Source organism: Anomaloglossus baeobatrachus, chromosome 12 (assembly GCF_048569485.1).
Source record: "Anomaloglossus baeobatrachus isolate aAnoBae1 chromosome 12, aAnoBae1.hap1, whole genome shotgun sequence".
Classification (NCBI taxonomy): domain Eukaryota; kingdom Metazoa; phylum Chordata; class Amphibia; order Anura; family Aromobatidae; genus Anomaloglossus; species Anomaloglossus baeobatrachus.
This window is the reverse complement of record NC_134364.1, coordinates 116,857,318-116,871,805: the sequence shown is the minus strand read 5'-3', so window position 1 is coordinate 116,871,805 and position 14,488 is coordinate 116,857,318. Positions and strand designations below refer to the sequence as shown.

General features: G+C 46.2%; 1 protein-coding gene across 5 annotated transcripts in view; it reads right to left on the bottom strand.

Annotated features, from left to right (window-relative positions):
* The window catches only part of PAK6 (p21 (RAC1) activated kinase 6), a 103,563-nt gene that overhangs the window by 57,550 nt on the left and 31,525 nt on the right, over positions 1 to 14,488 (bottom strand). Inside the window, exon 1 of one of the 5 annotated variants that reach the window (XM_075330330.1) lies at positions 393 to 494. The exons of the other annotated variants lie outside the window; for them this stretch is intronic. The gene's annotated coding sequence lies outside the window, so the exon portion shown is untranslated. Of the gene's footprint in view, positions 1 to 392; positions 495 to 14,488 lie in introns of those variants that run through there. 5 annotated transcript variants of the gene reach the window in all.

Below are 14,488 nucleotides of genomic sequence, written 5' to 3'. Positions count from 1 at the left end.
AAATAAAAGGATATTTTTGAGTATAACCGATTCCACCGGTGAATGCCTACCGGAGAGATCCAGCGTGCTCCGACAGGTCACCTACCGCTGAAGCTGCGCTTTATCCAGCGAGCTGCGACCTTTGTGGTCTGCTCGCTCACGCTGACCACATACTTTACATACAAGCTGACCACTATTGTACTTCCTTGGCTTTTTGACTTGGGGACAGTGTTAAAAAATTCAAAATCCCGTGAAAGCCTAACCGTCGGGGTCAGAGCTGCACGACAAAGCGCTCTTAACCCTTTCCTTAGTGCACAGGTAAGCTAAGTCCTGTCCTCTCAGTTTTACGAGTTGCCTCCTCATAGGACAAGAAAGGCAGAAAAATGACGAAAACCCACCCTGGGGTCACTTACCTGCAGAGATCAGAAGCCACCAGGTCACCGGCATAAAATAATCCGCTCTCAGGGAATGTGAGCGCAGAAAAAGGAGAAGGAAGGAGAAAGCATGGGAGCGCGGCGGGGTGGAGAGAGGAAACCTGACATGTTTGCACTTTTTTTTTTTTTTTACCTTACTGGGAGTTTGATTACAGGGTGGGGCGTATCTGACACAGGTAGAGGAGGTTTGCAGATGCCTCAGTGGTTGACATGCAATCTGCACGCTTACCAAGACGTCTTAGGTCACCAGAAGGAAAGTTGTGGGCAACGGGAAAAGGGGGCCTTATAATGCCGAATAATATCGATAAGAGATGAGCCACATCATCCGGTAATCAGGGGGTGAAAGTTTATATTTTTATTTTAGATGCAAAAATATCCAGATGTAACACTTCTACCCCGAGGTGGACATATCATTGATGCAACCAAGGGGCCCGGGAGGCTAGGGGGCCCATTTCTACCCCCAAAGTGGCTTCAATTGTGCATTTTGAATGGACGTTTTCCACAGGGGCCTTCTTCAGTCTGTATCCTCCTGTGTGTAGGATATTAACATTTTGAAATTGGTCTTACACACAGTGATATGAGGGGGAGGCGGAAGACCACGTCCAAATCGGCTCACGGGTTTGTACGGCAACACCTCCGTGTTTGGCTTATTCACACATCCTTTGTTGTTTTTTTTGTAGACCAGTTTTCATCAGTGATTTTTGGTCAATGTGCCCACTTTACCATCAATTTGCCATCAGTCGTTCTCATATGGGTTTGTCTCGTCTAATCTTCAGGAGCACATTGCTCCTCTTCTTTCCAGCTTCCTGGTTGTCAGGGGTTGGTGCGCTCCTGAAGATCAACAATTCAGGGCAGCTGCATATTCTCACCACTGGTCAGAACTGTGACTTGTGTCAAGGCCCAGATTGCTGTGTAGCCCCAATCTTAAAGGGGTTGTCCACTACTCGGAGAATCCCTTCCCAATTGCTATAGTCCCTCAGTGATCGTCCATTGTCAGTGTCGTTCCAGCGATGGTGGCGCCGTGAGCCCTGCAGCCAATTAGAAGCCGCTTCAATCTCATTTCTTTCGTATGTAATGGACATCAGGAGGGGGTCAGAGAGCAGCAGCATTCACATCTTCTAGGTGTCAGTTTTGTCTGAAAGAAGTGAGTGAAGCGACTGCTGATTGGCTGCAGGGCTCATGGAGTCGCTGGAACCAGAGTGAAGAGGGGGTTAATGCCGCGCATCAGCCAAAATGAAGATGTAGCACGTTGATGTTATAAACGTATTCTTTTATTCCATCGGTCTACGCGTTTCGAGGATACACCTCTTCTTCAGGACCAGTGCATCAACATAGTATCTATGTTGATGCACTGGTCCTGAAGAAGAGGTGTATCCTCGAAACGCGTAGACCGATGGAATAAAAGAATACGTTCATAACATCAACGTGCTACATCTTCATTTTGGCTGATGCGCGGCATTAACCCCCTCTTCACTCTGATTTGTATGCACATCCTTGTGGGGCGGCAGCAGACGCCTTCATCCTATGCTCTATCAGTGGTTGTGACTATCTCACAACCTTTTCAGGTGAGTGTATTTTTCCTGATCTACCTCACTGATCTGTTGGTATTACACTATCAGCGCTCCTTATTTTTCAGTTTACAGGAGTCGCTGGAACGGCACCGTCACTGGAAGCGCATTGGGGGAATGTAGTAATTGGGAAAAGGGTTGTCCAAGTCGTGGACAACCCCTTTGATGAATCTTTAAACATGACTAGGTATATAATCAAGCCAGGAACCCAATTACCTCATGTCAAGTTTACTCATGGCTCTGCAGAGCCATTGCGTCCTAGGTGGTTTCTTGTTGTCTGTATTCTCTAGCTTCAGACTTGGTGGGAATGGCTTATTCGGTTGTGCCTCGTTCCGGGTGATCACTCTGCCTTATTTTTGGAGCTGTTTCACCCAGAACGCCGCCAGTAATAGTGCCAGCTCTGCACTGTACGCTTCTGGTTTCCGTGAGTTGTCCCTGATTTTGTCCTATTACCTTGCATCCCATTCCCTGACCTCCATCCTTCCCGTATTGTCTGTACTGACTGTCTCCCTGACCCTTGACCTGTTTTGTGACCATGGCCCTGCTCTCTCCTCTGTACCTTTTGTGTCTTCCCGGCTTCTGACCCCGGCTTCTTCTCTGACCAGGGCTCTGCTCCCCTTCTGTACCTGACGCTACTTCCTGGCTTACTGACCACCGGCTTGCACGTGACCTCGGCTTCTCTTGCTCCTCTGTACTGACGTGACCTCCTGGCTTCTGACACTTGCCTTAATTGACTACTCTACAGACCATCCCCGCCTTGGTACTAGTGACCCCTAGCGGGCAAGTGCCTCACTACACCTAGGAACTCTACACCATTCCAGTGCACCTGCGCCCCCTGGTGGTGAGTGTTACACCACATTAGTGCAGAGCGGAGATGGCTGATGAGGAGTCCATCATTGTCTCCAACAAGATGATCTGAGTATGGGGTAGTATTGGCAATCCTCTGAGTATTTTTCTATTGCGCATTGATGATAAGACTCCATATTGTTACAGGGAATATCATACATTCCGATCTCTGGACAGTACAATATAGAGAAGGAAAAGCTGAGCAGACTGATATACTGAATTATTTCCCCACAAATATATATAACATAAATTTTATTAATTAAAATCTCTGGTGCTTGTATATGTATGAGTCCAGTGGGCGATCTTACTAGTGATTGACAGCTCTCTGCAGACAGTCATACATGGACCGCCTACTGGACTCGTATATTGAAACACCATGGATTTCATTTAATAGAATGCAAGATTTACTAAAACTTTTTCTTATAAAAATTATATCAATCTGATCAGCTCCTCTTGTGTGATGCCCCTGGACTAGTCAGGGCGTCACAGGGTACTGCACGCTCTTTATTCTTAGTGCAGGACTCAACTCCTCTTGGTTCTGGGTTCCCAACTTGCAGCACTGCCTCCACCAGTATCCAAAATCCTAATCACACCTCACACCAGTGGGTTGCTAAGCTGGAATAGGGCCGCCCACCTAGGGGTCAGGCAGACTGGTGGGAGGTGATAGAGTAGTCGGCTCCAGGGGAGCAAAGTGAGAGGAAGCTGGGGGGTTGGAGTTCCCAGGACCATCAGACAGTGTTGCAGGGGACGGATACCCGGACGAGCTCCCCTCAAGAGGGCAGTGGCACCCAGAGACTTGGTTTTCCATGTTGTTATGTTTTAAGGCTTGTCCAATCAATAACATATTGCATGTCCACTAGATAGATGATAAAGGTTTAATCATTGGTGTTCAATCACTGGAATCCCTGGTGATCACAAGAATGGGGTGCACGAGTGTGTCAAGTCTGGAGGTTACATATTGTGTTGGAGATTACTTTTGACGCTGAAAGGATTAAGAACTCTTTCATTTCTGGCTGAGATTACTCATTAACTTAATCACAGCTGCAGCATTTTGTCATCAAGCCCTTCCGCAATATTTACCCATTCCTGGCTTTACTTTTTGCCTGTGATAGAATCTCTATACTGATCACTTTGAAGAAGCCTGGATCTGTAGTAACTGAGGTGTTGTTTCAGTTGCAGCTGTAAAGTTCCTGCTAAAGAAACCTAGGAGTGTTATTTTTTTTTGTCTTTCCGCATCCCGTTTTGTCTTACTTTCCTTGTGTTGGTTTATTGTAGTTATGGGATTAGTGTCTTGCTGACCTACTCACTAGTCAGGGTAAGTCCGGGGTCAGCAAAGGGCTAGTGTTACGTCACCACCGGAGTCCGCTCCAGCGACTTCTGCTCCGATCGCCAGGCGACGCCGTGTTCCTGCCGTGGATGGTGCTGGTGATGGGAGAGGAGTCGATGCCAGCGGCACCGATGGGCGCAGGCTCCGATCATCCACTGGGCTGGGTTATCTTGGGATCTGCAGTGCCACTGGCTGACTGTGGGTGGCATGTGTCTTCCAGCTGAAGTTGCCAGCGTTCAGCTACAGCCAATGGGAAGACACCACACCCTTCTTATTTCCCCTCCTGTCTGCTGACCTCTGCCAGAGATAGTTCTGATTTTCCTGGCTCCTGGTCCGCCCTATTCTGTTTTGTGATTCCTGTGTGATGACTTCTGCGTGTTTTCTGACTACCCTCCTGCCGGCTGTTTTTGTACCTCGCTGCCCGATCCGGATTTGACCTCTGCTACGTTTTCTGATTACGTCCTTGCCTGCCGATTCTGTCCCTGTTCTGCTATTCCTGGTATGACCCTGCCTGACTACTACTTTCTCGGATTGCAGCCTTCCACAGGTAGTGATCTCCAGTTCCCTGTGTAATTCCAAATCCCTGTATGGGGTTAAAGGGTTTCAGGGTTCTGGGGGTCCTGCTTGGTGAGTGGCTTCCCTCTAGCCTGTCCATTACATCCCATCTGAGTCTGTTAATCCAGGCAGGTGTTACAGCTAGGCACTAGTGATGGGCGGCCCCGGACTGTAAAAGTCTGGATCTGTGCGGTTTCAAATGTGCCAGGTTGCCGGACCCGGGCTCGTGATTCCAGATATTGATCCAGATCCGGCATTTAGGAAATAAAAAAAAAAATAAAGAAAATAAGAATGAAGCAAGCACTTCATACTTACGAAGGCTCTGGCACGGCTGTACACTGCTCTCACACAGCTGTACTCTGCTCCTGTGGCCTCTCCTTCACTTCCTGGGCTGCATATCATTGCTGATCCATATGCACTGCTTTTCCCGCCCACTGGCAGTCCTGGCATCTGTGATTGGTTGCTGTCAGACATGCTCCCAGCCTGTGTGACTGCACCCAATCACATGCACCAGGATGGCTGGTGGGTGGGGAAAGCAGTGCAATTGTCTGCGGGTCAGGTTTGTGGTATAAAAATAAGCAAAACAATTGGTTTAGGGTACCCCTATATTATGATACCCAGCACAGATAAGGCCTACAGCTACAGGCTGCAGCCCCCAACCACGTGCCCATCTTGGCTGTGTATCACAATAAGAGGAACAGCATGCGGCGAATTAAAAAAATAAAATATACAAAAATAATTTTAAAAAAACGGCGGGCTGTCCCCCAATTTTGATACCCAGACAAGATAAAACCCGACAGCTGGGGGCTGGTATTCTCGACCTGGGGAGCTCTATGATTATTAGGACCTCCCAGGCTAAGAATAGCAGCCTGCAGCCCATTAGCTGCAACAATCCCAGCCCTTTACCCGGCTCTTTCCAATTGCCCTGGTGCGGTGGCAATCGGGGTAATAGGGGTTAATGACTCAAGCCCAGAATTAGTGTTGGGTAGGGGGTCTATGAGACCCCCCATCACTAATCCTATAAGTAAAAAGAAAAAAACTCAAACAGAGAAAAATCCTTTATTTGAATTAAAATACAGCACCCCATTTGCCCTCTTTATTAACCACAAAAGACCCTTGGAGACGCTTGGTTAAAGGCCGGGAGTCAGGCAGCCCTGCACCCCCTGCCCTTGGCTGGCACTGTCACTGTTAAAGTATGGGGCTGTGCCCCCACCCCACCAGTCCTATAACACTGATAGTGCCGACCTCTGGCAAACACTGAGTGACGTCACCGCTGATCGCTGAGGCTCATTCATTCTCTGGAGCTCACTGCGGGTGATTATGTTCCATAATGGCACGCTGTGAGGTTCAGATGTAGCAAAGCTGAATCATTGTGCGACCTCGTGTGGATTACGTCTGATCTGCAGGGGTGTTTTGAGGGTTACTAAAGTGGTGAAAGAGGGTTTTTTTGTCTTTTTTTTTCCAAATAAACGATTTTTTTGGAGTTTGTGTTTATTTACTTTCACTTACAGATTAGTGATGGCAGGTGTCTATGACACCCCCCATTACTAATCTAGAGCTTCATAGCAGCTGTGGCCTGTTATTAACCTCTTTATTACCCCGATTGCCACCGTACCAGGGCAATCGGGAAGAGCCTGGAAAAACGCCTAAGGGATGTGACAATTACGGGCAGCTGGGTGCTGATATTTTTAGGCTGGACCTCCCCAGCCTGAGAATGCCAGCCCCAAGCTGTCGGGCTTTATCTTGGCTGGGTATCAAAATTGAGGGGGACTGCATGTCATTTTTATAAATTATTTATTTAAATAATTTAAAAAAAAAAGCTGCATGCAAATTCTCTTAGCCAAGATAGGCGCATGGCTGAGGGCTGCAGCCTGTAGCTGTAGGCTCTATCTATGCTGGGCATCATAATACAGGGGAGCATACGCCAATTGTTTTATTATATTTATTTTTATACCATGATACTGACCCGCAGACAGTTGCACTGCTTTCCCCGCCCACCGGCCATCCTGGCGCCTGTGATTGGTTGCAGTCAGTTGACATACTGCCACTCAGGGTGGAGGTGCATCTGACTGCAGCCAATCACAGGCACCGGTGAGCGGGAAAAGCAGTGCATATGGATGAGCAGTAATTAGTGGCCCAGGAAGTGAATGCAAGGTCTGGGAGCAGCGTGCAACCTTGCCGGAGCCTCAGTAAGTACAGCATGCCTGCTCCCATCTCCCATCATTTTTAATTGCCAGATTCTCGTCCCCATAGACTTATATGAGGACCGTAATCCAGCCCGGAACTGAATTTTAGAAGCAGGATCACTGGGATCAGCCGCTCCTGGTTATCTGCGAGTCCGCTCATCACTACTAGGCACATGACGTCAGAATGACCCATCTAGGGACGTTAGGGAGTTCAGGGATCAGTGCCACTACTCACTTTTTTCTGTGCCAAAAATTTGCAGAATGTGAAAGCATGCCATTTAGAGTGTAAATAGTTATGAGTTTCGGTCCTGAATATGGATAGCGTATTGTATGTTAATACAGAGGCAGAAACCTCTGACCACGTTAATGGCTTCAGTGACTACTGTTACAGTAAAGAGGTATTTAGGAGCTTTTAAATACCCAGTTAAGTTGCACAAAAAATTACAGGTACAGCCTAACCACATAGGGATTAGGAAAACCATTTTTCCTATGATTACATCATATTCCTATTAATTATTAAAGGGATCATCCCAACTCAAGATCAGCGCCACCACCAGAACTTTTACACCATTCTTAGGATTGTTGGGGGTTCAAGGAGTTATCAGCTATCCTGCAGATAGTTGATGACTTTCTGACATTGGACTTAGGGCGGCTTTGCACGTTGCAACATCACACGTGCGATGTCGGTGGGGTCAAATCGAAAGTGACGCACATCCGGCGTCAGTTTCTACATTGTAGTGTGTAAATCCTTGATGATACGATTAACGAGCGCAAAAGCATCGTTATCATATCGGTGTAGGCTCCGACTTTTTCAAAATTACGCTGCTGCGACAGGTACGATGTTGTTCCTTGTTCCTGCGGCAGCATACATCGCTGTGCATGAAGCCGCAGGAGCAAGGAACATCACCTTACCTGCCACCGGCGGCTATACGGAAGGAAGAAGGTGGGCGGGATGTTTACATCCTGCTCATCTCCGCCCCTCCGCTTTGATTGGCCGCCTGCCGTGTGACGTCGCTCTGACTTAGGAAGGAGGCGGGACGCCGGCCAGAGCGCTGTCGCAGGGCAGGTGAGTGCATGTGAAGCTGGTGTAGCGATAATGTTCGCTACGCCAGGAATCACAAGATATCGCTGCTGCGAGGGGGGCGGGGACTATCGCGTGCGACATCGCAGCATCGACTTGCAATGTCGCAACGTGCAAATCCCGCCTAAGCCCTTTATGATATGAAATGAATGTGTAAGATCTACATTAAGAAAATAATCCATTTCTACAGGGGATTCTGCTGTAATCTGGTGGATAATCTAACAGGTTGTATTTCAAACTCTACTACTTCCCACCATCCGATAACATTTTTGGTTGCTCATCTCAAAAACTGAGCAGGTGCTCGGTATGTTACTAAACCGGGAAAGCGGCACTACTGCCATAACGCCGTAGATGCCAGGGTCAATAACCAACGCTGCATCTAGATCATGGTATGACAGAAGGAGGAGGCTCCTTCTGTCACCCTATTCCAGATGTTATAAAGGCCTCAAAAAAATTAGTAATGTAGTAGTTTAAAGTTGGGTCACATATTTGTCCTAATAATTGGATCAGTAACTATTTTATGTCTTTGTGAATAGAGCATGTAATTTCGACAGGTCTCAGATTTTCAAGTTTTTGACTTTTTAACATTGCAGTGTAGTAATGTACCATGACTGCTTAGCGGCTCCACAGATCCCGCGTCATCCGTCCTGCTGGATGTTCTACTTCTGCATCACTGCCGGATGACTCAAATGAACACAATCACATTCAGCGCTAACAATTGATCTGGATGACCCAGTTTGGTGACTGGATGAATTGCTGACTCCTCGTAGAATAAACTTGGATCAGAAGTGACTCAGGATTTTATACTTTACAAGGAGAATGAAGGAGCTGGGAATTTGTATTAACTTGTTGTACCTGTTCCAGTTGACTCTGCTTCATGTGACTAATCCTCAAATCTAATAAAGTCTGAAGAGAAAGCTAAATGTGCTAATCGAAATTATGCTGCTTCTGATCAGTCTTCTCCGTGGGAGAATACATTTGGCACAAAATAGTCCTGGAATATCCAGGAAACAGATAGCAACTGCAAAATCAAGATTATGTCGCAATATTGGCAACGGGTATGTGAGATCAGTGCAGGACTGGCCCACTGGAGAACCAAAGAACAGTTTTGGTGGCCCAAGATTTGGCTATCAAAGCCCATGAGATAAGGCAAAAGACCCAATCTGAAGGGGGCATTGAAAAAGAATACTATTTGCTACCATCACAAAGGAATCTGTCAGCACAAAATAACTCGTGAAACCAAGCACAGACACTCAGTGCACTCTTGGTGTGGCCAAATATTTACAGCGGGTGAAATACGTATTGGACACGTCACCAATCTTCTTAGTAAATATATCTCTAAAGGTGCTATTGACATGAATTTCTCACCAGATGTTGGTAACGATCCATCCAATTCACACGGGCAAAGAAATCAAACCATAATGTCCAAAAATTAAGTTATGTTTAATAATGAGAAATGGCACAGGGAAAATGTATTGAACACATGAAGAAAGAGAGGTGAAAAAGCCATGGAAAGTGATCCTGCCACTTAGTGAAAAATATTATCAGCTGGTTCAACTTATGGCCTATAAAAAGGTGCCACACAAGAAACATCTTATGATGGGTAAAACCAGTGAGCTGTCTCAATAAAAAGGTGCCACACAAGAAACATTTTATGATGGGTAAAACCAGTGAGCTGTCTCAATACAAAGGTGCCACACAAGAAACATCTTATGATGGGTAAACCCAGTGAGCTGTCTCAATAAAAAGGTGCCACACAAGAAACATCTTATGATGGGTAAAACCAGTGAGCTGTCTCAATAAAAAGGTGCCACACAAGAAACATCTTATGGGTAAAACCAGTGAGCTGTCTCAATAAAAAGGCACCACACAAGAAACATCTTATGATGGGTAAAACTAGTGAGCTGTCTCAAGACCTTCACAACTTTATTGTTGCAAACTATACTAATGGATGTAAATGCACCTTCCCAACTCTATCTCTGCTCACCGTCTATTTACACTTGGCGTAATAGTGAAGGAAGAAGATTAAAGATAAATGGAAAACAAGTAGGTGGAAAAGTGCACTGGACTGTTTGGCCACACCAGGGGTGCACCGAGCACTTGTACTTGGTTTGAATAGTAAATCTGTGCTGACAAAGTCCCTTTTAAAGGGGTTGTCCAATATCAGAGTCGATACGTTATCAGCTCTGAGTGATCCCGGATTACAGTGTATGGTGCCAAACAGTGCAGCTCTGTATACTGGACATTGCAGATCCACTCCTTTTCTATTGATGTCTCATTCCATAATCCGTTTCAGTCGGACTGCCACCGGAGCAGCTCAAAATGAGATGTGGGGGGGGGGGCAAATCGGTGAGCGTTTCACCCCTTTAGTCACTATGTATACCATCCACCAAAAGTGGCAAAGTGGGCTGCTATATGGAGGGGATATGTTTAAGACAAATATATTAAAGGGATTGTGTTCTTTTCACTTTTTTTAACAATTGCACATAAAGATTGTTTAATCGGTTCACTGATATATTCCCATTACCAGTACAGTGTGGATATATTAATCTGTACTGGCTGAGAGCAGTCTGATAGTTGTGCCAAATGTATTATGGACTTGCACAATCTAGGGTGGGTTGCCACACATAATGTAGCGTGCAATGCTTACCAAATTACACCTCTTACTACTTCGCTTGTACGGCGTCATTTATATTCCATTGGGCACATTTTACTGTATATTTTATATATATATATATATATATATATATATATATATATATATATACACACACAGTTGTGTAAAAAGATATATATATATATATATATATATATATATATATATATTATGTTGGCCAGCTGCCATTTACTCCCACATTACCCAGGTTCATTCAAACAGTATTATCTCCGCACTGGAAAGCATTTTACAGCATTTATGCCTGAAACTATTTTTCCTTTTGCATGTATGTGAAAAAATATATACATTTTCAGCAGTGCTTTGTAAATTTTCATCCATCGTCTGCTTCATCCATCAGTGATTTTTCTTTCATGTGCAAAGAAAATAAATTTAAATGAATTAATTAAAGCTTCTCTTGCACAGGCTCGGACTGGCCCACCGGGGGACAGGAGAATCCCCAGGTAGGCCGTTCTGCAGGAGTAGCCCTCACTCCTCTATATGAGCAGCAGATGGCACAAAATACATGATTTGCTATGTGAAGACGATGGCAGCATATCAGCATTCATTTAAGAAATATGCAGTTTGGTATTAGATAGAAGCAAAAGTAAATTTGTGATTAAGGGTAATGTATTTTTTGCCTATAGCTGAATAGTAGGCCACCAGAGTCGATGTTACTGGTGGCCACATGGCACCTCAGCCCAGTATCTCTGGTTGGCGTGGATAATCAAATGGCCCGATCTTACTTTGATGGCTGGTGGGTATGGAACCAATACTTACGCTGGTTGGCATCTACCTGGTTTTCACTAGGGCCTCTGGAGGTGAGGATAGGCTGGGCCGCAGGTACCACTCAAGGGCAAGTTCTAGGTCTGCGTCAGTAGACCAATGGGTCAGAGGTGTGGGAGCAAGATACAAGTGGTCGAGACAGAGATGTGGTCAAAATGGTCCAAGATCAGGGCAGGCAGCACAGGAGTAAAGTACAAAGTTGAGGTCACAAATGGAGAGATCAGACAGGACAGGTATATTAGTCAGATCGGTAACAGAAGAATCAATACAAACAAGCGATTGAAGCGGGAACTAGCAGAGAAACTGACCATGAACCTGTCATTGGTGTATCACGCTTGACAGACAGTGCTGTGGTGTCTAGCTGTAAAACGTCGTAGCATCTGTCTACACAAAATGCTCCCTGACATTCTCATTTTCTCTCCTTGGGGGTAATCACTTCTCCTTTAGGACCCTGAGGATTTCCTCACCTTTCAGCTGTTAATCATCAGCACTTCCCTTGATCTTAAATAGTCTCATTTCCTCTTGATCTGTGCTGGTAATAGAGTTAAATATCTATACAAACCTTAGATGCAAGCAGTCGGCTTGTATCCATCTGAAGAAATGTTGTTCGCTGCTGTATCTCTCCCTGAGTCATCCTGGGGATAAGATGTTTATGTGCTTTTCCCTGTGTGTGCTCCCTGTGTCTTCTTTACAGCTTAGTGGGGTTGACTAAGCGCTCATCCCATCCGTTCCCTACCTAGGGCCCAGTTCTAGGGTCAGGTATCCTGCTCGGCACATAGGTGCGGAACCTATCTAGGGCGGTCAGGGATGCTAGAGGCCAGCGGAAGGTTTGGTCAGGAGTCAACATTTCCATCTTGCCTATACACAAGGTTTACCTTCCCTATCTCCGTACACGTCATATTTCCTCATACCTAAAGTGACAGAACCAATGTTTGGGCAAAGAGTGGTGGCTGGAATTGCCTAAAATAGATCCTGCTCACATGGGATAGGTCAGGGAATCTAATATCTGCAGGACACAACAGAGTTAAATTCCTGCAGAGACCAGCATGGCCACCTACAGCCAAATGGAAGTTACATGCAGAAGCAGCAGTGCAGGGGAGTACTGTAATCGGCAACTGAGAGGGGAGACTTGATGCCAGGAGAAGCTGCGCGGTGAGCTTGGCGAGTGTGGCGGTGCTGAGGAGGTATGAGAGTTGCCGCTGTGATGCACCACTTCTACCAATTACTATGTATTTAGATTGTCGCGGGCGGAGGGGTGGGAACACCGCTCGCCTGGAATCGCTGGCGCTCGGGTCCGCACCTGTATAAATGTATTTGACTCCTATGGCTTCCCACGGGTAGTCCGCTTCCCGGCGTGTACGTGTCGGGAGAGCCCGTTTGCCCGCAGGCGCCGGCCCTTGGATCTCTGGCCCTTGGCGGTGGCACTTATCCGGACGGGTTGGGCTTTTGTCTTCTGACGGGACTTAGGTGGGAATGAACCCCTGAGGTCCAGACCGCAATCAGAGAATTTGACCTTTACGGCGGCTCCTAGCCTGGTCGGGGTCTGAGTACCCTGCCTTGGTGCTTGGCTTCAATCTGCTCCCCGGTTCGGTACCGGCGGGCCACCGCCGTCCCCGGTCCTACGGTTCCGCTGACCTACACCAACTCCTGCAGACGGCCACCACCGTCTGCCGACCTTGCTGAACGTGCCTGGGCTCCGACCCAGACACCAACAGTTTTCATTCCTCTCACTTTCACTGGCTACCACAAACTCTGTCTTTTTCCCGCCTCCAGGCCTGTGAACTCCTCGGTGGGCGGGGTCAACCGCCTGGCTCCGCCCCACCTGGTGTGGACATAAAGCCTGGAGGGTAGCAACAAGGATTTTGATTGACTGGTGTCACCTAGCCAGGGGAGGGTGTGTGTGTGTGTGTGTGTGTGTGTGTGTGTAGTATACTGTGACCCTTGGGGGTCCAGGGCGTCACACGAGTTTCTGCCTAATATTAGTAATCCAAAATCTATTATACACTTTGGCGTACATAAACTATTCTACACTTTGGCGTACATGTTTGCCGCATGGTTTCCGCCAGTATATGTGTTATAATATGCTGGACATAGATGTGTTACTGTGTCAGGGTGTGATCACATGAGCATACTTTCACAAAGCTCAGGTGTTTTCTCAGTCACTAAGTGCTTACACGCCATGTTCACCTGCCTAAGGGTAAATGAAATATTGAACAGGCGTCAGGCAGTAATCACATTTCACCGTCTCAGCAAAACTGAGGACGTAACTGATTTTCAGTAGAAGCGGAATTTGCCGTCTCAGATTTATCGCACCTTAATTTACCTGCTTTTGTATTAATCAGCAATACATTTAATTCTATTTTTTTGTGTGTTTTATTGCTGAATATTTTATTGTCACCTTGAGGATTATTTACCATTGGTTTGTCATCCTACAAGTCATTGTGATTCTGATTAGATGGGTTTGATCAGATCCAGTGTAAAAATATACGTATGGCCGTGGAGTAACGAGGGTCATCAGTGCCTGGGCAAGGCGGGTATTTTGTGTCCTCCAACCTGGGAACCTTCCTCCAGTCCAGTGCTGTAATTATAGATTGTACTTTTTACGCTTTTTGCTCAAATCAGACATAAAACTTTGTTTTTAATTTTGTTTATGTAACAATTTTATTGCTTAAGTTCTATAACTAACCCTAACCCTAACCCTATACCTAACCCTAGCATTAACCTTATCCCTACCCCTAACCTTATCCCTAACCCTAGCCCTAACCTTATCTCTAACCCTAGCCCTAACCTTATCTCTAACCCTAACCTTATCTCTAACTGGAGTCCTAACCTTATCTATAAGCCTAGACCTAACCATATCTCTAACCCTAGCCCTAACCTTATCTCTAACCCTAGCCCTAACCTTATCTCTAACCCTAGCCATAACCTTATCCCTACCCCTAACCTTATCCCTAACCCTACCCCTAACCTTACCTGTAACCCTAGCCCTAACCTTATCCATAACCCTAGCCCTAACCTTATCTCTACCCCTAACCTTATCCATAACCCTAGCCCTAACCTTATCTCTAACCCT